Source organism: Lepeophtheirus salmonis, chromosome 12 (genome assembly GCF_016086655.4).
Source record: "Lepeophtheirus salmonis chromosome 12, UVic_Lsal_1.4, whole genome shotgun sequence".
In the NCBI taxonomy this organism is placed as follows: domain Eukaryota; kingdom Metazoa; phylum Arthropoda; class Copepoda; order Siphonostomatoida; family Caligidae; genus Lepeophtheirus; species Lepeophtheirus salmonis.
In genome coordinates this window covers 411,574-438,960 of record NC_052142.2, presented here as the reverse complement: position 1 = coordinate 438,960, position 27,387 = coordinate 411,574, and the positions used below count along the sequence as shown (strand labels likewise).

At 29.5% G+C, this 27,387-nt stretch overlaps 1 protein-coding gene across 10 annotated transcripts in view; it reads right to left on the bottom strand.

The window, feature by feature from the left end:
• The window catches only part of LOC121126591 (5'-AMP-activated protein kinase subunit gamma-1), an 86,591-nt gene that overhangs the window by 8,219 nt on the left and 50,985 nt on the right, over positions 1 to 27,387 (bottom strand). For 5 of the 10 annotated variants that reach the window (XM_071892413.1, XM_071892412.1, XM_071892407.1 and 2 more), the window contains exons 8-9: positions 25,535 to 27,364; positions 2,313 to 2,331 (exon numbers count right to left, since the gene is read on the bottom strand). The gene's annotated coding sequence lies outside the window, so the exon portion shown is untranslated. Of the gene's footprint in view, positions 1 to 2,312; positions 3,319 to 3,549; positions 4,421 to 25,434; positions 25,460 to 25,534; positions 27,365 to 27,387 lie in introns of all 10 variants that reach the window. The other 5 variants (XM_071892410.1, XM_071892408.1, XM_071892409.1 and 2 more) reach the window with 4 other exon arrangements.

Here is a 27,387-nt window from a genome sequence, read left to right as displayed (position 1 = left end):
TATTTATGAGCAGGAAAATGTTAACTCTTTACAATTTGAAGGAAATCTATGCTGAATTTGGAATAAGTACCCTGTTATCCCTGTTGGTTTTTCCAAATTTTGTAGTCTCCACCCAAAATGGTGTACCTTATTTGGTTATTCTTGGTTGAATTCTGATTGTGTGTGTACATAACATCAAAACACGAATTACTTACATAAAAATACCGAAAAAAATAATTTCATCTTTGCCAAGATTTTCTTTTGAGACCGCACAACATAATAATTTACTGTCAATTTTTCTAGTTTCGTCAATCACAATTAAAATTAAGTCATCTAAAATTTTTACTCTCGTTATTAATTCCCCTTTATCGGTTGATAGTTGAACGTTATGTTATCAGTTTTGTATTTAAAAAATCTTGATATGGGCCAACGCTTCAGCAATTTTGACTTGGATGAATTATACACTAGCTATAATTTCTACTGCAAACAATCATTTCAATAAAATCATCAACAATATCCTCTATCTTTGCATCACTAACTAAAAAGTTAATTTTGCGGATGGTACGTTCACACAAACAGAATAGTCCCAATTTGCTGGTTGCACTTATGACAATAGGGTATGGATTGGTATGGTTACTGATGAAAATGATAAAACAAAGACAAGTTTTTCTATGGTTATTTCCTTCTCCCTCTTATCATTAGCCTTCTATAGATTGTGTTTGTTGGGTTCCCAATTTTCATGTTACATGTATGATAACAGTACCAACAAGAGCGGCAGGAAAGCAGTTCGAAGTCTCAAAACAGAATGTACAAACTATTTTAAAATTACGTCCAGCTTTATAAACAATTGATATACTATAACCTGCTTATATTTTTTTGAATTTTCTCTTCTTCTAATCAATATTTTGAATTATTGAAGTTAAATTTTCTTTTGGGTGCCTATCTAAATCATAAAATAAGTTCAAAGATCTTAACACTTATATAAAATTGACCAAATTTTTGTAAAAAAATAAACAAACTTTGAGATCCCACCCTCAGAGCTACTATAAAATAGTCAACCTGATTTTTGACAAAGGGATACGGTCAATTTAACAGATTTTTCTTCTTACTTTTTATTATTATCATCATACAGTTCATCTTTACTGCAAAAACTCCTTCTTTTTTTTTTTTGAGGAAATTTTGACAACCATCTCCTTTTTAATCATTTCAGGAATTTCCTTATGGCTTCTTCCTCTTGAAAAAGAAAAAAACAAGAAAAAACCAAAAAAAACGGTTTAATAGTTTAGTGTTCGAATCAGTGTGATTTACTCACAAGTTCCAACTATAGCATTATAAAACAATTAAATACAATTTTAACCGTTACGTCATATAAAAACATAGAAATAAAAGAAAAACATTACTGTTTACTCCAATCTATCGAAATTTAATTCTGATTCTTCACTGGGAATTAAAGGAATCTTTTAGCTGCTCTTCATTAAATCCATCCAGGGAGTACTATATACTTAAAGAGTTCATGCATTTCCTGGAAATACGTAGGTTGACATAAGCAATCCTCTTTAGTATTTCTACCTGGTTTTATCAGAATACGGGTATGGGAAATTATTTAATTAATTATTTGATCAAAAAACCTCATATTTTGGAATCTATCTACTGTATTAATGAGAAACGTTTTTTTTTTTTGGAAAGAGGAATCCCTCTATTCGTATCCTAACCTCAGTTTTCCTATTTCTTCAGAAAAAGTTCCAATTTTTGATTGGCTCTCCTCATCTTAAATTACATGGTTATGTAAAATATATTCAAACCTCGCAATAGGTCTACTTAGTGGCCAAGGAACGACACATGAAGAAAGTGAAGAGCTTAAAAAAGTTTTTAAAAAAATGCTTAGAATTTACAGCTCTAACGCTACTTATGTGTTTACACACATAGAAAAAGTTGAAGTACAAATGACCTAAAAAGCGTACAAGATTTTTTTCCAGTTTAATATATAAATTGATTCAAAAAGGGTATCAGCAGAGTAACATATTTAAGTTGATAGATATAATATTTAACTAATGACATCTATTTATGAATTTGACCTTTTTTTAAATTATAAATAATACAATGTATAGTTTATATTTTGATATTTTTTTGGTATATTTGAGATTTAAAAAAAACTATAATAAAAACTTATTATCTTATAAAATATCATCGCCATTTGTTGATTTTGCTTTAAAAGAAGAAGTGTATTATATTTTGAAGAATACCAACTTACGTCTTACTATAAAGTTTTTAACAATTTATCACAAATTGCAAAAATAATTTATGAATTTATTCAAATTATAATGAAATCTTACCATTATATCTTCTAGAAGGCTAAATGAAACAAACATTTCAGTATTTATTATTATCCAATTAAGTTAGAAAAAATCTATAAGTTATTCTTCAAAAAAGTAAATTTCTAAAAATTTCTATAAATCAAATTCATATTTTGAGAAAACAAACAATGTGAAGTTTAGTTCTATTATTTTTTTTTCAATAGATTCATGAAAAATAAGAATAATGTTGTACTTTAGTCATGCTAAATTAATAACTACTTGTAATTCAACGATATAAATTATTTGCTTCTTTTCTTTTCTCTTTTATACTCTATTATTAATTAGAAATGATTTACTACATAACATTTCCTCATCCTTCTTATAAAGAAAAGTTTGAGTAATATAATGCATATTGCAATTATCTATTAATGTTTAAATTAAAAGGAAGAGAAGGTGTGTGAAAGCAAATACGATTTGGGGTATGCTTATGTTTTTACTTCATTGATAGATATATCATTGTGAGAAAGAGTAGATTGTATTCAAATTATGAGTTCATCAATACTATTAATAATATTGTTTAATACAATTTAACGAGCGAATTTTTTAATAAACTTGAAGAACATTATTAAGTTCGTAATAAAACATATAATTATTTTAATACCTACCATTCAATTTTTGAATTATTTTTTACCCTTAAGTTTTAATTTTAATAAATTTATATTTAAATCTCTTTGAGTATTATCAGTTACTTCAGAGACTTATTGCCTTGTCATGTACTTGAAAGGTTGAAAGAAATATAAAGTAATCAAAATGATTTTCTTCCTCACATTAACCGTCAATTCCATAAAGTGTAGGTCTTTTGCTATTGGTTTTAAAATATTATAATTAGCGAAAATATTCTTTTGGATTTTTCTTTTGAAGATATAATTTTCTTGAATATAGACTTGTTTTTAATTTCTTAAAATATTGAATAACAAAACAAACAAACAAATAAACTAAAGTGCCTTTTTTTTACTCTTCGATGCCTTGTAACTTCTACGGCATTCTGAAATGAAACAATTATTCAGCATATCTATGGATTTTAATGCAAAGCACTTATGAATAAACCTTAGACCGATGAGAATGGTCAACAAAAATTTTACGTTTTTTCTACATTACTAAATATTTATAAGTAAATAAAAGGGTAAATTGTTGTAAATTCATCAATTACAAATACATTATAAGGCTAAACAATTAAGAAAATTATGAATTAAATCTTGAATATTTGTTTACTCACTTGTACCCAAAGCAGGGCAATACATTTGGAATTAGTATTGCAAATGCAAATGGAAAAATTTCTTGAAGTATTTTGTCAGATTTTCAATGGAAGAGGAGCTCCGAAAAGGATAATTTCGGACAATCAAACATCGTTTGTGAAGGCTTCAAAAATCTTGTCTTCACTTGAATGAGAAAGCTTTACCTTTTCCTAATCTATCATTTGGGAATTATGGGAATTATTTACTCCAAAGAATCCTGTTCGTACAGGATTATATGAGAGGCTCATTGCATCAATGAATAAGCCTCTCAAAGTTATACTTGGAAAATCTCTCTTTCATATGATAGGATGTACACTGTCCAGATTGATATCGAATCATCTATAAATAAACGTCCCCTCTTATTTCTTAGTTGTGATACTCGTGATTTGAAACCCATCACTCCATCACATGTATGTATATCTCGACCTTTGGGGATTCTTGGCGATTTTGGTGCAAAGATGTAGACTTAAAGTTTTCGCTTTGTCTGTTAGTCTGACAAATATTTCATCTTTAGCATCGTCTTTCTGTAGTTCTACTAAACTTCGTTGAGCTTGTGATAGAAGGTGTTTATTTGCTTTCACGGCATGGGTGAAAGATTTATCTTATCTCTATCTTAGAACTATCTTGTCTTTTATAATGGACATCTCTGAAGCCACTTTAGCTTCTACGACTTTCGCATCTGTATCGTCTTAATCGAAGTGTCGTTTCCATAGCATTTGAATACTCCGCATTTCTTAATACGGCTGTATCTTTCTCTGGAGCCAATGACAGGTCGTCGACCTTTTCTTGTGAACACCATTCTTCCTTCTTTTCTGTTCCCGTGAGAGAAGTTGAATGAGTGTTTTTTCCTTTCTACAATGTGCGTAAATATTAGTTTTAATTTTCTTTATTTAATGTATATAAGTATATCAATACGTAGTAACACTACTTAACTTCTAGAATACTGCGTCATAAATATAATATATATTTATATTCACAAATAAATATCGTAGAAACTTTTCTTAGCACACCCATTTTATCTTTCAACGCTCTTAGGGGGTACGAACTTGATTGCTTATACAATCGTCTCAAGAAAACACAATCATATGATTAGTATACGTCTATTAAGATTACTTCCAGATAGAAACCTTAAAGGAGTAATATTCTACAGCTGTCTCTGAGTACAAAAACCATGTGTTTCATAATATACACTAATATCAAAAAATCAACTGCAATCAAATGTATAAAGAAACAATAATTCTTAGGACACCTATTGTATCATTCAACGCTCTCAGGCGGTATGAACTTGATTGCTTCTAAAATCGTCTTAAGAAGATGAAACCTTAAAGTCGTACAACTCTACAGCGGGGATTATCGTAAGTCTGTGAGACGAAAAACCATATGTCTCATAAACAAGCACGATGTCTCCTTATATTTTCCATGTAATTATGATTCAACAGAACACAACGCTAATTTAAAATATATAATTGAAAATATTGCAGTAATTTGAAAATAAAAAGCTCAAAAGTAAACAACAAAATCAAATGAATCTCTGAGTTTGTCGAGAAACCTAACTTCTATGTGGTTCTAGGTTAGCCAAAGGACCATGTTATGATTCAAGCATCTCACGATACCTAATATTGCTTAAGAATAACTTACTAATAAAAAGTAATTATGTGTTGAGGGTACCTCCTCTCTTATTTAAAATAACTGGTGCCTAAAACCACTTTTTCAGATCCATAAGAAACCCTTGTCTTTTTTAAACTCAGATATAACTGTATCACCCTAACGTCGTAAAAAAATTATTAGAAAACTTGCATAAAAAAAACCCCTCAGAAAATTGACTTATTGATTAAAGTTAATTTTATATACATTATATAAACAAAAATCCATGAACCGAGACCGATAATCAATATATTGTGGTCTCGGTTCGAATTTGTCGGTTTCAGTTCTAGCAGTTCAAAAACAGGACCGCTACGCGGATAATGGCACAACTTTGGCTATTACTTATAATGATTCATAAGTTAGCAATCAATTTCCGACCATTAAACCCAATTTTAACATAAGTTGTCATATTGATTAAATAATTTGCATGTTAGGTATAGATTTACAAAATTAAATGTTCTGAACTTCTAGAATATATATGTATGAAATAATTATCTTAATTTGTATATATATTTTTTAGTATGACAATATAATTGAAATTTAACCAGACTTTAGTTCAAAAACTAAATTGACCTATGTTAAATATTCAGTAAGCATTACTTATTCACATTTCTTCATATATATATGCTTGGATTATTAAAAAATTACATATAAATTTAAAAACAACACAAAAATAAAAAATACAGATAATTTAATTTGGTTTATTATAAATAACAATAAAATATATAATGTTGTATGAGAAATAATATTTAGTTTAATAAGAAATAAACCAAATTTACATAATATGTACAATAATTCCATCCATAAGTTATCCGTTGTATTTGTACATTTAAACATTTTGCAAGATTTTTTTAAGATATTTTAAGATATTTTTCCCTGCAATGTTTACAAGTTCCACATTTTTTTATATTCCTCTTCAAATATTTACTGTGCAAATCATACTTTCCCATGAAGACTCCTTCTTTTTTTTTCTTCGTGTAATTTAAACACATCAATTTAATATTTACGTGAGAATCCTTGTTTTAGATCAAAATGAGTGGATAATTTGCTTGTACGATCAAACGGCATACTAAGTCTGATAATAGGAAGGGAATGGCTTAGAAATTAATAAAATTAAACAACTTAATTAGATGGTGAAGATAAAAATGATTAAAAATCTTTGAGTAAAGTGACGGATGTAAGATAAGAAATGAACGTAGGCAAGAAATCTTTATGTTGACGAAAAGTAATTTTTATTAATTCTTTGTTGTTAAAGTTCGTTAAATTTTTTATAGATGAAAAAAAAAAGGTTATTTCTTTTAAGTACAAGAAAGAAAAGGAACGACATTCTTCATAAATTATTATATTATTTCCTCGAATGAGTTTTTTTCATTATAATATACTTTTCAGGAATCGAGAGAGGCAATTTACTAGACAAAGTTCCATGTTTTAATAAGTTCATAGAAATATTAAGTATTAAACTAGAGATTCTAAGCACTATGGGTTTCTTTTAGGTTTTTGGAATTTCTATATATAAGTGGCCAAATTTAGTGAATTTACAAGAATAGTCTTATCCTTTATTATGAAACAAAAATAGCTAGAATTAGAGAAATCCGTTTTTCTTCTTTTCACATATTTTTTGAGGAGTTCATTTCTTGTGATGGCCTCACATCTCTTCTTTAATGAATGAAGATCGATCTAAGTAAATGAAAAGCATAACTAAATTTGAAATTAGCCTCTCCATTTACTCAAATGTTTTTACGTGTTATTTTTAATAATAATAATATGTTTTATGTATCAATCTCATGTATGATATTCATGTTCTGATAATACTAAATTTGTTACATTATTTTATTTACATATGCCATATCCAGCTTCTTACTTAGTTCAATTAGAATAGTAGTGTCTTAAATAGGAGTTATGGCTTAAAATTGACGAAATCAACATTTTATTTTATCAATACCTGATAATTTTATTTTTTAAATTGGTTTCAAAATTATTATGTATTTTATATTTGAAATAAATACTGAAAGCAATATTTTTTTGCGCTATTAGATTGAATTGATCAATCATATGACGATAAGGATACATTAGATAAATAAAAAACAAGTCATTTAGACAAATTTATGAAATTGACATTTAAATTGTAGTTACTGAGAATATTTGTACAATTTTAATTTCAGCGGTTGCAAGTTACAAAACGTTCAAATTAAAGATTCCTCAGGCAATTAATGGTGATTAGGACTGGGTTTCTGATAATATCATCCATCAAACTAAAGTTATATCGGAATCAATAAGGGTCACCATGTGCTTTCATATTTTGATAAGCAATTTAATAAATAATTTTTTGTTTTAACTTTCTTGTTTTTTATTCAAAACTAGTCATATTTTGTATCAAATTAAAGTTCCTGATCTAGCTAATCAAACAAACTTTAACAAAATGTAAAAATTAAAATCATTACATACTATTTTCGTTAAAAAATTCAAAATTACAAACATGATTAAGTGATTTATTGTTAACCAAGAATCCTCATTCATGAGGTCTGCTAGAGATGTTCTCTCTGTTTTTTATGGGTAATTAAGCATCTGCAAGTGTTTTGCCTCCTGTTTAGGAACTCTGTAACGGAACAGAGCTCATACTACCATTTCTGACTGTAAATAACACAGGGGCCTATCAAAAGCTTTCAATCCAACCTAAGAAATCGTTGTATTGGCATGTTTATAATGAATAAGAGTTTTATAAATATACAAATAAGACTACTGAGCAGTTGATGCAGACCGTGAAGGAAGCCATCTTCTTAGGTTTAATAACTCCATATTGCACTTCCAAGAAACTCCTGTTTTTCCACAATATTTTCCCAGTGAGTTAATATTTTTTTCTATTTTTTTATGGATTTGGTATGGTTCGCAGTCCTTCTAAATTCAACCTTTGATCATAATAATTCCATTATAGGTCCCACTGCTTCACATATCTTTGATGAAATAGGACTTAGTTGATTTACTAATCCCAAAAAACTCCTGAGATCCCTCCTATTTTTTGGATTGCAAAATTCACTAATTGCATGCAATTTATGAGGATAATTTTAGTGTCTTCTTTAGATATGTCAAGTATCTTATACTAGAAAGAGCGACGTTTTAACCTATTTATTTAAACTAATAGAATCCCGATATCTCTTTTTTTTTATAAGTAACTAAATGAAAAATTGCTCTTATTAAAAAAAAAAAAAGTAAAGGAACGGACTTCAATCGTTAAAGACCCATTACAATACTTAATTATCATATATAACTATTGCATTAGTTTTAGGGAAGCAGAATGAGCCAATTTTATACATAAAGTGAGGTCCAGAGAAAAAAGGTTTGATTCATGAGAGGAGAATCTCTGTGTTTCATGGAAAATTCAGGTGACAGTAGAATCTGTAAATAAAATTACAATATATGTTGTGATTATTGTTATTGTTTGTTTCAAGCTATTTGACTCAACGATGCACGTTTTTATTATGAAGACTGCTAGGAAAAACTAGAAAAGAAATTTTATAATCCAATTAGGCCTTTACTTTTTAACTGAGCTTTAATAATGTCCATAGAGTAAATCAATAGTATTGAAGAGAAGTTGCGAACAGGGATACTCAATTTCTGCTTTGCTCTAATAGTTGGTGCTATTGAAGAACTCACTAAGATAATCAAAAGGAAATATGGCGGATTTGCTATTCTACAAAGATCAAGCATGAAAATAATTAACTTTTATTCATATGATGTAACTCTTATTATAGGGATGAAATCGGAGAAACAACTCATTAGAAGGATTGAAATTCTCTTGAGATACTTTAAGAAGTTTGAGAAATAATCTGGCCTTGCAGTAAACAAATATAAAACGGCAATACTACTAATTGATAAGGTGACTCTTAAATCTTACTCCCAAGTTCGACGTTATGTTATACAAGAAATTTTAGAGGTTATTAGGATTAAGTGGGTCAAACACGGAGTAACTTTAGGAAACATTTTATACCTAATAATTTATAACTAAATAATTAATATCTAAATGTGAGGGGATAAAAACAAGTTTATACATGCTTCATATTCAAAATAATTGATAGTTATAAACTGGTAAACAATTCAATTTTCCTCACCCGAAGATTATTTTAATCTATATTAACACAACCTAACTAGCTTATTATATTTAAAATTCTTAATAAATATTAAAAACTAAATTGACCAAAAATCAATCAAAATCGACCTGCTTTAAAAGTATTTGTTTTAAATTGAAATATTTGGTCTATTCTATCATTTCAAACAAGGACATAAGTCATTTGAAGAAAAAAGAGAGAGACATTAGGCATTAAGTAAGGTCCTTTATTTACTCGAATTTTGTATTTTTTATTAGTTTTAATCAAGCAAAAGTAATATACAATTCATATTTCAAATGCTGAAATGTTTGTTTCAATTTGTTATTTACTTTGACTTTCCTCTACATAGTTCGTTCATGTCTAAATATGTTACTAAATTATAGTTATATCCTAAAAACTTGAGTAAAAAAAAAAGATTCAAAAGCCAAACCTGTAAAGGTTGATAGTTTTAATGGTCCTTTTCGTGTTCTACGACTAAAATAACAATAATAAATGTGGATTTTAGTATGCAGGTCAAAATGCCGTAGCATAATGTTATTACAAATACTGCAGTAAGAGGTTCAATTCAGTTGGTCACGCTTTCCCTAAAATATCTGTTTTTGCTTATACGAATAAAGTTTGTTACATGAACTTAGAAAAACATATATATACCCCGGCCACAATGTTTTTTGGGGTACCTGAATGTAATAAACTTTCTTTGGTGAAAGCAAAACCAAATGGGTTTGGCCTTCTGTCGTCATAATCTTACAATACAAAAAAGTTGACTTTGAATGAACCAATGTATATTATGGAGTTCAGAGACATACTTTTTGTGGTTCCATCAAGAAGTATGGCGTTTGACTTGAAAATTCCAAAGGACGATACCTTAGCGTTCAATATGGCGGTTGATATTATACAGTATTTTCCGGGAAACTTAATAAAGTACTTGAAAATATTAAATTTTATTATCAGGGTCTTCAATAGGCATAAAAATAGGCCAGTCCTCGGAAGAGTTCGCAAGTTAATGCAACTTAACATAACTTGGATAAGTTAATAAGTTAAATTAATTAAATTTTAACTTTACTAGTTAATTATTTAAACAGTATTATTTTAACTTCAACTTAATTATTAAATTTATCAAAATTAAATTTTAACTTAACTTGTGAATGTTTTAAACTGAATTATTTTAATCTTAACATAACTTGATTAAGTTAATTAGTCAAATTTAAATTAATTTTGTTATTTTCAGTTGAAATACTAAAAAACTGTCTTTAAGTAATCGTTAGTTCTCCATTAATTTAGTTAAGCAACATGTCGGCACTATCTGTTTTGTTATAGTTTTCAACCGGATCATTCCACATCAAATCGATAAAAAGTATATTTTCTCAGTATCATAGAAAATTTATCTTTCTATATTATCTCCGATATATTTATAATTTTACATATAGTTGAAAATAATATAGAAACTCAAAAATGCAAAAATTTTAGCTGTCTTTGTCATACATTTTAATAATAACTTGAATTTGTTTTATTTTGATCGTTGGAATTGGAAATGGAGAAAATTTCAGCCAGAGAAACCGTCAGAATAATCTTTATTATAAAGCCTTGATAAATTTCACAATGGACTAACTTAAGTAGTTATTTTTTTTACATAAAAATTAATTTTAACTTAACCAAGGTTGGGTAAGTTAATTTAACTTAAATTACTGTTAAGTTAATTAACTAAAAAAAAAAAAAGTCCAAATTAAATTTAACTTAACTAGTTAATTTTCATAGAAATCGAAATTAACTTTGATTTAACTAGTTATAAAAAAATAATTAACTTTGATTTAACTAGTTACAAAAAAATAATTAACTTTATTTTAGCTATTCAACTAATTATTCAGTTTTTGTTCAAATATTGATGTTGAACTGCGTGTAAAGTATAAAGTAACTCATAATGAATTAGATAGATCTTAACCTTGAATCATTCCGATATATGCATCAGCATCTACCCATCCTTCCTGCTCCTAGGAGATCATATTTTTGCAATTTGGATATCTAATCCACACGACTTCAGATCATCTCTTCGACTTCATGTTATATTCAAGAAATCTTTTCCGTCAGTGTCTTTCTAGGTGGATTTCATATCCTTTAACGGAAGAACCGTTCATGTTACAGCCAATGCTCCATCACATGAATGTCTGGGATAGTTACCTCTGACCTTGTGAATCTTTTTATCTATGTTCAAAAATATATAAATTGCTCTAGATCTTCTATGGAATTGTTGTGTTAATAGCTATTATTAAAAGTAAGCTGTAGTATTACGTATTATTATACGTAATACTACAGCTGATATGCAATTTTAACAATATTACCATATATTGTTCCAAATACTCCTTATTTGTGTGTTCCTTACTTTTTCAAATATTTCCATCCTAAGCTATAGTTTTCCTTGGTTGCTAAAGGTCGGTTACCGCATCTATCATGTGTGGACTTGCAATTAATTTGTAAGAACTACGCATATGATAATTTTAAAACTTCAACAATTCCCCTTATCAAAATTTAGAAGTTCTGTGACTTAAAACTTTTCTCGCTCGGGGGAAAAAAAAGCAATGTTATTAAGTGTTATGATTGCAAAATTAAATTTATCCTTGTATTTTCTCTCCCTCAAACATGAAACATTTTAAATCAAAATATTTATCCATACATTTGAGCATTTTTCAAATGCTCAAATGTATGGTAATTGTTGTATATTATTAATATATGATTTGTTTATAAATAACTATATATAAATGTATATTATATTCTGTAAGATAAAATTTATTGAGTTAATTAGAGAACATTTAAGTGAGAATTACGTAACGCACTAAATTAATTATTCAGATATCTTTAAATGGTTAGAAACGTGGAATAATTATGTAAAATCAACTTATATGATGGTAAAAACTCGCAAGAGCATATATTAATATTGTTGATATATTGCTTACCTCAATTCCTGAAAAAAAAAAAATGGACATATAGTAGAGGTTCTTGTAAACACGAATAAGACTTTTAGTTAAGTAATAGAAGACATTACTGGATACCTAAAAGAAAAAGACAAATAGCAGCGACACGATATAAATTGTTTAGCCAAAACAAGAGTGAACGGGAACATTTGTGGAATTTTGCAGTTGCTTGCAAATTTTAGCAAAAGACGAATTTTTTTTCGTTTGAAGCCAGAAGATTGGTCAGCTGACAAAAGTTGTTAGAAATGACTCCAAATTAGAATTTGAAAGATACTATTACTTTATCTAGAACAGTAGAAAACGGAAAATAGTATTCTAAATAGTCTAAATGATTTAATATCAAAGTATATCAACGCAAATACAAAGTCTAGCAGAGTTAATATATATTCAAGAAGAAGTCAAAGTCATGGAAAATCGTGGAACAAAAGTCAAGAAAGATTATGTTGAAAGTGCAGCTTTCAATTTTCTCATAAAAATGGAAAACTTTGACCTGCAAAAAACGTCGAATAAACCTTCAAATTTCCTATTTATGAAAGACAATAGGAATTCAATAAATTTTCTTGTCCAGGTTCTGTCCTCCACGAGTTGTAATCTTGAAGTTATATGGAGAATTATCCATATTTTATTTGTTCATCAAATAATCTTAATTGTGCTTCTCTAGACCTCCGGACTTCGACCAATTTGGTCTCCTTATTAGATGTCATCCTTTATTTTTTATTCAAATTGGAGTTATTCCTGCATCTCAGGTATCACAATACTTAGATATGCTTTTGAAGCACTACCGACTGCGCCACGTAATTCTCGCTTAAATGTTCTCTAATTAACTCAATAAATTTTATCTTACAGAATATAATATATAGTTATTTATACACAAATCATATTTTAATAATATACAACAATTACCATACATTTGAGCATTTAAAAAATGCTCAAATGTATGGATAAATATTTTGATTAAAAAAACCTATCATTGGTTATAGAGGGAATCCAGAAGAATTTATTGGTACTAAAACTGTAAGGGTACAAATATAACATCTAGGAACTTTTCAATGGAAATTTATCGTCATATCCAGAGGCCTGCCCTATTTTAGGAGCAGATTTTTTTCATTTCTACATTAATTTTAACCTATTTAACAAGAAAATATATGTTAATGATCCATATTTCATTTCAGAATTATCAAAAGACCATTGGGTTCAATCTCAATACTCTGAAGTTTTCGATGATAAACAATTCGTTGAATCTTACCCAGTTCATGGAGTTAACATCACATCGAAATTAAGGGCCCTCACTGCTTTGCAAAATCCCGCAAGCTGGATGATGTGAAACTCAATTTTGTTAAAAAAGAAATTGATGGACTTCTGGAGAAGGGAATAATTTGTCCCTATTCTTCAAACTTTTCATCTGCAATTCATATAAAGAGTGGCCTACAAAACTTTTTCTATTTGATATTGCTATAAAAAAAAAGATGGATGGATATTTTTCCATAATTTTTTATTTATTTGAAAGCCTCAGCATTTCGGTTAATAATGGAACACCATTTTATTCATATGGCCGCCGTCGCTGGCTTTACAGTAGCCCATTCTGTCGACCCAATTTTTCAATAAATTTTCGATTGTGTGAGCTTCAATAGCTGCAATGGCGACTCCAATTTCGTGTTTCAAATCGTCAATCGTCTCTGGGTGGGTGGCGTAACATTTATCCTTGATGGTTCCCCACAAAAAAATAGTCCGACGGAGTCAAATCGCAGCTAATAATAATATTTACGTTTATCTTGATGATATATTGATTGCTTCTCGGACCAGGGATGTACAGTGGCAGTCCATAAACGCAGTTTTTTTGCAGCTTAAAACTTCCGGCTTTGTACTTCCTCTTAAAAAACTCGAGTTTTTCAGGGACTCTGTTGAGTTCTTTGGACATTCTATTTCACCGGAGGGTTTAAACCTCTGAAATCGAAAGTTGAAACTATTGCAAGAATTTTAACTCCAAAATCGAAAGATAATTAACAGAGATGTTTAGGCATGGGATAGTCCTATTAACAATTCATCAAAAATTTGTCAAAATAGACACGGATGTTATATCCAGTTTTAAAGAAAAAAATTCAATTAATATGGAATAATCAATGTGAAAGAGCTTTTTAAGGTATAAAACACAGTTTATCCTCAAATACTCAACTTTCAACTTAACAGGACAATTCGTTACTTTTAGCTCTTACAACAGATACATCTGATATTAGAATAGGAGCTGTTCTGGAATAGAAAGTGAATGGGTGCTGGCAACCACTAGCAATTTGGTATAAAGCTTTATCTGAAGCGCAAAAGATATATTCAACTTTTGATAGGGAATTAGATAGTATTAAGGAAAGCATTGAACATTTTCTGTGGGCATTGGATGGACAACATTTTAGAGTATTCACAGAAAATAAGCTTTTAGTTTAGGTGATAGACATCTGCAATCTCTCCTGGATTCCAAGACAATTCCATCCATTTAGGCTAGGTAGGCGCCTATGAAATGAAACATTAGGCTATTGGTCCCTATGTGTCACCAGTTAGACATTATAAACGGATCCAAAAATCTAAATGCTTATTACGAAATGTGTCTACAATATTTAATGAATTGTTTGTATAGTTTCATTTAACAACGCACTTTTTTCGCTCGCAAAAATGTCTAATTTTGTACCAAAAACTAAGATATGTGGACATCATTGATTTTCTGTTTCCAATTGAAGATGTGCTTCTCAAGTCCATCAAATGCTTTTGGAAGCTTACGGTAGACATGCTCTAAGCAGAGCACAGTGCTTCAGGTGGTTTGAAAAATTGCAAAGTGGTGATTTTGACATGAGAAATGAAGATGAAAGAAGTGAAAGAAATGCTGTGGGTTCTGGGACTAGTGTGGTGTCATATGGAATGACCTTATACAACCCAGTCAAACCATTAATGGTGATCGCTACCAACCAATTGGCCAATATGAACTATGCTATACGCAAAAAAAAAAAAAAAAAAAAACTATGAAGCACGGCAACACAGTAATTTTCCTTGATGACAACGCAGCACCGAATCGATCTATAGCCACCCACTGGCTTGTTGATGGGTACAACTGGGAACCTCTTGCTCATACAGCTTACTCACCAGACTTGGCGCCTTCCAATTATCACTTGTTTGTATAGATGGGCGAGGCACTCTATTATTTACGCTTCGATTCTCATGATGAACCCTAAAAATGATCGATGGCTGGTTTGCCACCAAAGAGGAACAATTTTTTTTTCAAAAGAAATCCATAAATTACGAAGAGGAAATCACTGTTCGTGCCTAATATTCTGCGTTTGCTTGTAAGTCAAAACATAAGTCTTGTTTAATATGAATAATCCATCATATTTAATGATGTTATAGTTGATAACGGAGAATTAAGTGTTTAGCACATCTTCCATTCGAACCGCTGTCATCTTTGTTTATATTTATTTTATTTTAAAAGATACTATATTGGCGACTTGTATTATATCAGTTTAAAATAATTTAGCCATCTTTTTCGTTGCTATTTTTCAACAGCCAATTTTTCATTGCCATCTTTTCCTTTGTAATTTTTTCCTAAAATCATGTTAAATATGGTTACATAATCTTTATATATCTTTATTTATAGGAAGAGTTGGTAGAATTCTTAAGATCATATTCGAGTATGAAATTTTTAGTAGCTGGAGGTATGAAGAGTTTTTTTAATATTTTCAAGAGCAGTTATCATTATTATTTTATTTATGAGGAGATAATATATAATCATATAAATAACCATGTGTGCGAGCTCTTGAAAGACTAGAATAACACATAAGATTGGTTTGAGAGATATAAGGGTAAGTTTATGTAGGACTCAGAGTAGAATGGAAGATCGATATTGGAGAAATTCCTTTCTATGTCGATGCAAGAACTACTAAAGAAAATGACTGCTAAAATAGAATATAAAAATGATAAATTCATAGAAGTTAAGTCTTCAGTCAATAGCTGAATCAATCAGGGAGATATTTAATTATAATGGTTCAACTTTTTTTTTTAAATAGACATTATCTCGAGAGAAATATTTTCAATTTTTGTCTGGATGAATAAGGCCTAAAAGAAGTATATGGCGTATTGCAAGAAAAAACAATCGACCAAACTCATGGTAAGCACACTAGATTATATTCTTGTTTCATCAAACTTAGCAAAGTTCCTAAAGATATTCAGAGCACTTCGACCATAAATCTCTAATTACGGGAAACTTTCATCTTTCTAAAGTAACCTTAGGACATATAGGAAAATAAATTAATCACACTTCAACGATAGCTCCACGTGCAACGGAGCAGAAAAAAATATTCCCAGATCCAGGTACTTACTTGAAAATATTATAATTTCTCTGTGCTCTGACTCCGACGTGTTCCGGAAAAGTCTAAAAAAAATTTCATAGGCAAAGTTATATCCACTAAATTCGAACACTGAAAAATAAGAAAATCGTTTTCAAGAGGGAAAAATTTGAATGTAAATTGGATACGATATTCAAGGGGAACTGGATATCAATATTCGCCTTAAAAACGAAAGTAAAGCAATAAGAGCTGATTGAAAAAAATTTAAAGGGTCTAGTACTGTCTTGGGGTAGGAAAAAAATTTCAGATAGGGGGGGGGCAGGGGTTAATGGAGGGATAACTTAAGTCTTCACACATATTAGAAAGGAAATATTACTGTTGTTTTATTCGACTCAATTTATATGCAATGACTGTAAAAAACAAGATACCTGCACTTTTGGTTTCAAATGGAGCAAATATGGGCAGAGGTGCTAACTGGATGATGAAGACGACGTTGGCAAGGAATCGTAGAAGAAAATCTGATGGTATGAAGTTCAAGGCACAATCCACGGAATGTATTTATTTAAATTCTCCCTGAAAAAACTGTGGTGAGCTATTTAACTCTGTGGTTCATGCTTTTAGTAATTGTCAGGCTCTAAGAATACTGAGAGAATTTGTGTTGCTTAATTTTAAGGGAGTTACAGAAATAGAGGTTTCTTTAATTCTATTATTTTTATTATCGAGTAGAGAAGTTAATGCTCCAGAGAATACCAAAGCAATAGAGTATGCCATTTTAAATTGCAAAGCTCGTATCGGCAAGAAACTGACAAATTTGAAACTTATAAACGTGGGAGAAAATTAAGAGTAAGTATCATTGCTGCAGCTGCTCACTATACTGCTTTTACGGTTAAAATTCCATATAATATCTCAACTTGGAAGTTTGTTGGATATCTTATAAAATTTTATCCTTCATTCTCACTAAGATACTTGATGGTTTTGTGCCGCAATTTTAAGAAGTTTAAATCTTTTAGTCAAAAATAGTCTAAAAGTCTGCGGTTTTAAAATGTAATTATGATATAATTCCTTTACTAATACTTTTCTGTAGTAGTAATTCATTATCTGCCTCCAAAATAATATAACAGATGATTTTTACCAATAAAAGTATTAATTCAGCAACACCATATGTCTCACTCCCACCTTCTCCTCGGACTCTGACACAAATCCCATTTCTAATAATTACTTATATAAATAGGTTTATGTTATAATTATACGAGCAGAGGGTGCCAACATTTCAAGGCGGAATAGAGAAAAATACAAGCAAAGAATGAAGTGAGAAGAAAAGTGACATAGAAAGGGATTTATCCTCTAATATCCATCCACTCCTTTTCCGTTCAATCCTTCATTTTGTAAAAACTTTCTGTTCACCGTTCATTTGTTCATTTTTTTTCGCGTTCATTCCTTCATTTTTTTCCCGTTCATTTTTCCGTTCAATCTTTCATTTTCGAATTTTTATTTATTCATTTAATATTTATCTAGTACAAAAAGTGCAAGCTCAAAAATTACTAATTAAAATATAAAAGCCTTTTTGTTTCATAATGTATAAAAATAAGCCTCAAGGGCGTAGCCATCCCAGGGGTTCTAAAATGACACCCTCAATTTTTATAAAATTATGTCGAATTTCTTCAAATTGTTTTTGCTTTTTTATTATATATACTTATATAGTACTTTTATTCCAGGCAACCATAAATTTCAACCTCCCTCATTTAAAAAATAGCTTAACCGACTTATTTTTTCTGAGTTACCTTATTTATTGGAAAGGTTGGCCCATGTCATAAACAGTATAGGCAAATTCTAAGTGTGCCGCTCATTCAGGGGTGCCATAATGGGTGGGAAGAAAGAAAAAAGATGACCTTGGACCTAAACTGACTTTCAGGCCGAGCTTAATTTTTCCAAAATTATAGTGTTCCAAGTTGCGCCCATAACGCTAGGGTCTGGTCGGTCTTTAATTGTCAGGCCCTATCGAATTTCATTTTTTTTTTTTTCTGTCTAAATTTTTAGGAGATGCCTTTGATTGGTTTTTAATTGCTTTGATAATTTTTTCAAAAGGTTTTTAATTCCTCCTGTGGGATTATCTCTGATACACCAAAATTATGCTATTTTGCCTATAGTCTTAACAACTCCAGACAGTTGCTGTTTTTTTTGTTTTTTATTTTAATTATTATTTATTGTTAGATACATTAATGCAAGACTTTTGGTGTGGCGGTGGGATTTTTTGCCATGTGAAAGGATAAAATTAGTCCCGAATTGCTTGTCTATGTTTTTGGCTTCAACCCGACCTGAATGCACTGCTCTGAACTCTTAATAACTGATTTTCTTAGTATAAAAATAATAAGTACATATCAATGGTATACCATGGATATGTATATAGTTTATATTATACACAATACATCTATTCGTGCAGGTGTAATATTTTTATTTCGTAACACTTGTCCACAGTTTTCTATTTGTACATAGTTCAGTTTTATTTTTTCCATTGCTAGGGATATTACATTTTGTAATTATTTATTATATTATTAGAAGTATTCATATTTTATCAGAATATAATAAATGTCTAAGACCATTAATATATTCAGCTTTGTCTAACAGAATAATATTAAATATACATATTATTGGCTAATATTTCATATTGGACGCCAAATTGATTCGGATTGGCCCTGTTCCATTGCATAGTTAATCAAAATGCAATATAAATAAATTTAAATTTCAAAAAAAGCAAGAGTAGATAGAAGCGTTAAACGTCATCTATTCGCCTCTTTTTTTTTTTTTTCAACTGGCTTTGCCTGAGGCCCACAAATGAGTAACTAAATCTAACTGACTCGAAGATTAAGCTATAAAACTGACGAGAATTATGTAGGTACTCAAAGACTGGGAACTGCAAATTATAGTTTAAGACAAACGATTGAATTTAATATTGCAATAATAAAGCTTCCACTGCTTACTAGTCCAATCAAGCTTTGTATGCTACCGGGCCTTAAAAACATATGTCTCTCTCTCAGTTTATTAAATAATTATTGGTGGGCATTTTCTCAAATATATGACTATTTTATTTCATAGTGTTTTGGAGCTTCAGTAAATTAATTACATCGGGCTGGAATTCACGATGAAAATCTATGTGAAAGTGCCAATTATATGTAAGACCTTCCCCAAAAATAAAGCAAATAAAGAAGGTATGTTGCAAAAACTTGGAGGAGGTGTGCACGGAGGTATAGACGTGTTTATGGGATTCCCATTCATTACACTAATGGAAAAAAAATATAAATTGTTAATATTAACACAGTCTAATTTTTTTTCAATCCATTGCTTCATTTAATTGTGCTATTTGCTGGAAAATAAGCAATCTAAAGATAGCCTTCAAAATTACATATGTAGTGTAATGGATCAAATATAAGTTTTAAGAACATTTATTTAACTATTATTTTGTAAAGTTTACATATAATCTGTTCCTGAGACGTACATCAATTTCAACTTGGGAATATATTCATATTTTTGAATTTCATACTATACAATTTAATTGCAGGAATTTAAAAATATCAACTTTTACACAATACTGTACTCTGTAATTTCTGAAAATTTAATTCAATTTTCTTTATGCTTAAGAAAGTTAAGTTGCTTTATTGAAATATTATATTTTATTAGATAACAGATTTTAGTGTAGGAAATTTGATTATACGCATATCTTCCCACCCTCTCTAGACAATAAATGAGAATTATTGAAGAAAAAAGGAGGGATTAAAAATTAAGACAAAGTACTCTCATATTGTGCAGTAATAAATATTAAAGGCCCTAATAATGGGTCGAAATTGATGTACGTCTGAGAAATATTTTAAATGGAAATGAAGAACACTATTTTTGATGATAAATTCCTATATCTAAACTCATATGAACTTTGTACATTTATAAGGCTATAATATTTGTCGTACATGTCATTTTCTATAAAATTCACGTGGTATTTTAAACAACTCTTCCATTTTAGTATAATATTTGAGATCCCAAAAAATTATTATGCAGCATAAAATTTATGTTATACAATTCCAAATTAAAGTAGATATATTTTAAAGAACTTCACCAACTTCAATTGGTGTTTGTACAAGATCTACATGTAGAATGTTTCATTCTAATAAAGGGTGATTCAAAACGAGCGGTTTTTTACAGTAGGGAATTTTTGACAGACGCGCATGAGTTTTGTAAAATCCATACGTCATTTTTCCTCAGTATTGTTTTACAACTCTTCATGGAAAGATATACGCCACAACAACGTGTACAAATTGTTTAATTTTACTATGAAAATCAGCCTTCTGTGAAAGAGGTTTTTCGCAAATTACGGCCAACTTATGGTCCACATAATCGGCCTTCATAATCCTCAATTCGCAGAATAATCGAAAAATTTGAAGGGGCAGCAACTTGCTGGGATGTCCCGTCGTCTGGTAGTCCACGTACAGACGAGAGTGTAGCCGAAGATCGTGAAGAATCGATTTGCTACCGCTCTCAACAACTTGGCTTGTACGCAACAACCTGGCGCCTTTTGAAGCAAAATTTGGGTTTAATGGCAAACAAAATACAGCTCATGCAAGAATTGATCCACCGATCCTTCGTTTGCGTCGTGTGGTCAGTTAATGGGCTCTTGAACGTATCCAAGAAAATCTGTTTTTTCTGCGGCAAATTTTGTCCAGTGCTGAGGCCCATTTCTGGCTCAATGGCTACGTAAATAAGCAAAATAGCCATATTTGGGGTGAAGAGTAACCCAAATTGTATCAAGAGCATCCATTGAAAACAACAGTTTAACAGAGTTATTCGTAAGATTCCGGTCACAATGCTCGAACGTGTCATCGAAAATTGGTACGAAAGAAAGGACCATTTAAAAGCCAGTTGCGGCCAACATATGAAGGGGATTCTTGTCTAGAAATAGTTTTAAAGGATTTTTTTTTGGTTCATAATAAAGTTTTTACCGCAAAATAATATTTGGTGTGTTTTATTTCTACAATCCAAAAACCACTCGTTTTGAATCACCCTTTATTATTATAATCCAGTAGGCATACCTTTATCATTTAGTCCGAATTAACGACCATTGTCCGAGAAAACGTCAAGGTCTTTATCGATTACACCTTACAATTTTTTTGGATTAAGTTTCTTGTTACAACTTGAAGTATAAATTATCAACTGCACTTTGTTGATGATGGCCTCCACTTTAAAAGCTCGAATAAGACTGGGATTCGTGGCTACTAGACAATCCGTAAATAGGTTCGATATTTATTGATTTTATTTTAATATTCGTACCAAAGGACTGATCTTATCACACTCGTAGAGAATGTGCACGCACGTTTCTATTTTCTTGCTACAGAATGTTCAATTTATACTCTCATCCTCATTTTTCGATTTTCTCGTATAAATTTATGTGGTAGCGATTCTGTAGCGGACCCATTTTGCTTAGATGAAGTAAAGGGTTTTTAAAATCGTCTTTTTTTGTCGATGTAAGACCTTGGGAGAGCTAGTCTGCCCGACCGTTTGTTTACCAGTTTTTCTGCTGAGGTTTATCCCCATCCTAGTATTTCCATTCTTTTGTCTATTTTTCCAGAGCTCCAGAGCTATGAAAGTAGGAGTTGGTGGTCCAAAACGCACAGTACCTTTGTTCTAGAGGACAATTGAAATAGTTCTCTTGTGAATTATAAATATTGGAAGGGCAACTCCTCGTTTACTCTAAAGCCTGAGTTCTCCAGCGGTGATAATATTGAGAAGTAAAAAATATTCATTCCTTGTATCAAGTTAGGTGTAGTTCACTGGTTCTTCATTTCCTAGGATCTTGATGACTTGTAATAAAGTTTTTAAAAACCCTTGAGACATTCTTTTCCAACACAAGCTAAGCTTATTTGTCACTTGAAAAAGGGCTAAAGGCCCTTTAAATATGTTTACCTTGAAATGCTTCCTCTGATTTCATTGTAGTTTCTTTTAATTAATATTGCTCAAAAATCCCCACTTGTAGTTATTCTTTTGAACTAACTAATCTTCAAGCTCCTCCAAAAAACAAAACAGGTTGACAAGTCCTAACCTCCACTTTGAGGTTGAAGCAATCAATCTTGATTTGAGAATATTCTTCCTTTGTCCTTCTGATGGAAACCACTCTCTCTTTGCCCTGATACTATTGTAAATGCTTTCTATGAAAGAGGAATATCACAAATGATGAACAATTTTCGGGAGAATTTTTTGTTTCCATATTTATATTTTGTAAAGTTTGTTAATGGGACTAATGCCTCCGCTGCTTTGGTAATTATGACTCAAAATTTTATAACTGTTTTTGTGCAATGCTTCTCCCTCACTATAGCAGGGCACTATAATACTTAACAATATTGTAGGAAACTCTTTGATAAGTTCATTTCCCATAGATGAAAGGATTTTTGTCATTAATAGGTGATCTCAAATATAGAATTCTATCGGAAGTGGATTACCACCCTTTCAAATTCTCATAAAGCAGTTGTTACTTTGTCTAGTGAAAGTTTCAGTATAATAATTAAATAATATTGGATATTATTCCTCCAGTGATTTTTCAACGCTAATGTGATTAATACATTAAGTCGATAGTGTATTTACACACGGAGTCGAAAGTTTTGGAAACGCATAATTCAAATAGTTGGATTCAAAGCCGGGATGAAAAAAGATTAGTTTAAAGTATAAATTAAGAATAATTGATTCTTTATTTGTAGTTTTAGTAAAATTATTTCTGTTGATTTATTATTTTAAGGACTTACAATTTAAATTTAATTTCTAGAGCATGATTAGTTTAGTTTCTTTTGGTTAGATTTATAATATTTCGAAATTCAGCTATTTCAAAATTTACAACTCGAAATCATAAAAGAATAATCATATTCTCTTTGTTATAAATCTATTCGACTCCATGTCTAAATACATGCGACTCAGCTGACTCCAGGCTACCCCATCAGCCATTGTTGTTACTTTGTGAGAATTAGATGTACCTTATCAATAAAAATTACTATATTTTGATCCTTTTAAGCTCCTAAATAGGAAATCGACACAGTCTGACTGATTTTCTAATTGGTTCCATTTCAGCACCAAAAAAAATAACCTTGTTCATCCCAATCAATGAATTGCATTATCAATGAAACATTAATAGAAAAATATTTCATGTTATTTTTAAAATTTATTTTGATTCCAAATTCATTCAATTCCCTGCGAAAATAAATCCTTATTACGGAATTTCAGCTTAATTAAATGTAATTACTTAAAACTATCCTTTTAAGCTTATAAATTTGAATATGGGCAATCGATACAGTCTATATGAAGTTTTACATCCGTTTTTGAAACATAAAAAAAACATATTACGGGAAAATCATAGTTATGATTAAATTACATTATTATTCGAGGTTCAATGGAGGGTGTAATATTTCATTAAAAACTTAGTACGTAATCTTGTACAAATACAATTTGCAGTTACACTATATTTTGGAAAGGTAATTTATCAGTTTAAATAATCAGTTAAATAGTAATTTTTAAAATTTACTTAAGAAAACCATTTAAAATTTATCTTTTTTAATTTTCAATTGGATACATTCTGTCCATCTTTCAAAAATTCCTCAAAAATAATTTTTGGGATTTCAAATATTATCTCCAAATGGAACAATTGATTAAATTTTGCCAGAATTCTGATATAAAATTACAACGAAGAAGAATATTATAGCTTTATAATTGTAGAAAGTTCCCATATGTTTATCAACAATTATTTCTCATCAAAAATATTTTTTTTTCACAACAAAAGATTGATTGATTGGAGCTTGTACTTCTTCAGATAATAATAAAACTCATTGTATAAAACATATAGCAAATAATAAATATATTTTGTATATTAAAAATGTATGATTTTTATTTAGTATTTTCGGAAAGCTTGGCATTATATTCTAAATACTATTTACCATAATAGAAATCAACATACTCGTATAATACCAAGAAAATTTAATTTACTGAATAAATATTAACTTTTTAATCAAATTTCAATATTTTATAATGTCAATAAATAAATAATCCCTGAATGAACACTAAACAATGTTATTCCTATAGAATTAGTTATTTTGAAGTTATGTTTTAGCCCTCAAAGAAATAAAGTTTTCGAATCAGATTAAAAACTCCAGAAGTCATTTAAAAATATAAAAGATACTTTTATTTATCATTTTTATACTATTATAATTAATCATATATGATAAATACTCTAAGAATATAATCAATATCTACTGTAAAATGTACGTTACATAAATAAAGCAGATTTGAGGTCGGTTCACAAAAGTAGTTCCCCACTCATTTAGCACTCATAATTTCTTCCGTTTTGTTATTATTATTGCACTTCACTTCATAATTTTTTTTGGAAAATTAAATAGTTACTTTATAAAAATAATAATAGTAATAAAAAAGATATGGGTACTAAATTGTGTAAGCAGTTCTGTTAACCCACCTTCATGAATATCTTGATTTTAAAAACATGGAAAACGATATTTGGAGACAAATATATTGTACATTTTGCTCTTTTTCTCTAAGTCTACGAAGTATGATTATGGATAGGGGTGTGAATATTGGTTAAATTGCAGTAACGATAAATGAAAATAAAAAAACCTATGTTGGAAAGAGCAAAATATGATTTTTCTGATTAATTCTTTCACCCTAATTGGAAAATTATAAAGTATCGGCAAGCAAGGAGCACTATAGGTTATAGTGATCTATGTCAGCAGATATATCATCTTTCAAAGATACCATCCTTTTTATGACATTTTCTTAGGCCTAGCTTTTCCACTCACCTCAATTTAGACAATAATATCATCCCTAATTATAATATGAGTTAAATATATAATAAAACAAATTATACAAAATAGTGTGAGAAATCATTAATAAACTTACAGAATATGTTGAACACAAATTAATTAGAGCTGAACTCCATAAAAATATATAAATATGTTTCATTATCTCAAAAGGACTTGATTATTTTCGTCTCACAAATGAATGAATGTTAATATCAATATATATATATATATATTAACATATATCTATATTGCTCTTGATACAATCACATTTCTATTAGTCTTTTAGTTATTTTTATCATTTTATGGTGTCAAGATAAGACTAGTTCTTATCTTATTATTTTTCTTGACGACTGATTGTATACTTTTAAAATAAAGGTAACTGTACACCGTATTAATTGAATGAGATTATCAAAACATCAAAAAAGGTTGAAAATGATCTAAAAATGAAAGGAATGCTGAAGATTTGAGCAATGTCGTGTTTATTAATAACCAAAAAAGATGAGAAAATATCTGGTATTTATCTCTGAATAGTAAAGGTAGATCCAATCACTAATAATAATACAAATTTGCATTCCTGATTATTTATAGTAACATCAACTCTTGCTTTCATTAGTCTAAAAGGATGTTTCACTAAGGAAATTAGGGCATTGTCATGATATACAATTTGAGTATTCAGTGAGTTGATAAAATTCGACTGGATTGAGAGAAACATGTTTTAATTTCCAAAACATCTTTTTAATTGTTTTGAAAAAGATTTTAAAAAGTAACCGATTTAACTTAATGGCCATTAAGCAAGTAAAAAAATAATTGATGAAAATGCGTCACTGGGTGCAATGTATATAGTGCTCTCTGATTCATATACCAATCCAGTATAAAGAAAAAAAAAGGATCAACCTATACCAGGAGCACTTTATAAAATAAATAAAATCTTGTATTAGTAAAGTTGATAATATTGTATAGAAAAACGCGTGCAAGGAGAAGGGAGGAAAAAATACATATGGCGTCATTGTTTAAAAAACTGATGTGATTATCATCTGCCTGCTTTATAACGATTTTTGAGAGTATTTATTAGCAAAATGTATGATGAAGATATACTACGTATAATTGACTTAGACGTTCTTTATCCGTTACATTAGATTTTATAACGTCACACTCCATGAAATTGAAATTCATTATGAACCTTATTCTCAGAATAATAGCTGATAAAACGACAAAGTAGAGTATTTTGAAATATATTTGAAGTTCCAAGTTTAAAAAAGAAGGCTTTAATTAAATATAATCTACATAATAAAAAATATACCATCATACATTTATGTTAAATATACAAAATTAAACAATTGGAATCATGTAACTAATAACAATAAATTATATATACAGAATATTCAAATAATAGATTGATCTAAATAATATTTTCTTGTTCTGACACCAGAATTTAGTTAAATATGTCATAACTTTAGGTTGCAAAACACAAGCGAGACGTGGAGTTTAATCAAAAAAAGATAATCGCCCCTCTTCTTCATGTGGAGGTTGCTATATACAATTGTGCACAGGATAGATATATCTCTACCGATGAAATCTAACTAATTATTAATAATAAAGTAAATGTCAAAATCATAAAATTAGACAATAAATATACTAATAAAAAAAAAATTAGAAATAAATCCATCTTAAAGATTTAGAGCAAAAGCTAATTATATAGTAATGTCCGGAGATATTACTCCTCATTAAGAGCATAAAAAAAATATTTTCCCCGTTATTTATGCTTATATAACAACATACTATTATCATGAAAGATATACACAATTGCTAATTATAATGCTACACCCAATGTAACTACCCGCGTTGTTGTGACCATTTGAGAAGTTGTTTTTGCCTTTTATGAGTTTTCTGAATACCATTTCTTGGAACTTATTAACACTAGCTAATCCTTAAGTGATAAAAAAGTAATAT